We start from the raw sequence: 709 nt of genomic DNA, 5'->3' as shown, positions 1-709 counted from the left end.
GGCCTGGACAGTCCATCGCCCAGCCCATGTTCGTCGCAAAATCTGCGCTGCCGATTTTCCCCGACGAACCTGCAGCCGCACAAATCTGCGCTGCCGAATCTGCCGACACTGTCCCGCGGGCTGCCACTGCCCCAGTGTCTAAACCAGCAGTCTTTCTCGTCGAGCCTTGGACTATCCAGCCCGTCCAGACCCATCGCCAGCACCCGCTGCCGATTCTGCCGACTTTGCCGATTTCGTCGGCGCTGCCGATTCCACCACTGCCCGCCGTGCCTGAACCAGCGCTGTTTCGTCAGCGTGTCCCCTCGATGAATTTTCCTGCATGGCCCGGCCAGTCCAGCGTCCAGCCCATGTTCGTCGAAAAATCTGCGCTGCCGATTCTGCCGACTTTGCCGATTTCGTCGGCGCTGCCGATTCCAACACTGCCCGCCGTGCCTGAACCAGCGCTGTTTCGTCAGCGTGTCCCCTCGACAAATTTTCCTGCCTGGCCTGGACAGTCCATCGCCCAGCCCATGTTCGTCGCAAAATCTGCGCTGCCGATTTTCCCCGACGAACCTGCAGCCGCACAAATCTGCGCTGCCGAATCTGCCGACACTGTCCCGCGGGCTGCCACTGCCCCAGTGTCTCAACCTGCGGTCTTTCTCGTCGAGCCTTGGACTATCCAGCCCGTCCAGACCCATCGCCAGCACCCGCTGCCGATTCTGCCGACTTT

Source organism: Populus nigra, chromosome 2, assembly GCF_951802175.1.
Source record: "Populus nigra chromosome 2, ddPopNigr1.1, whole genome shotgun sequence".
NCBI lineage: Eukaryota > Viridiplantae > Streptophyta > Magnoliopsida > Malpighiales > Salicaceae > Populus > Populus nigra.
This window is presented reverse-complemented; position numbering follows the sequence as displayed.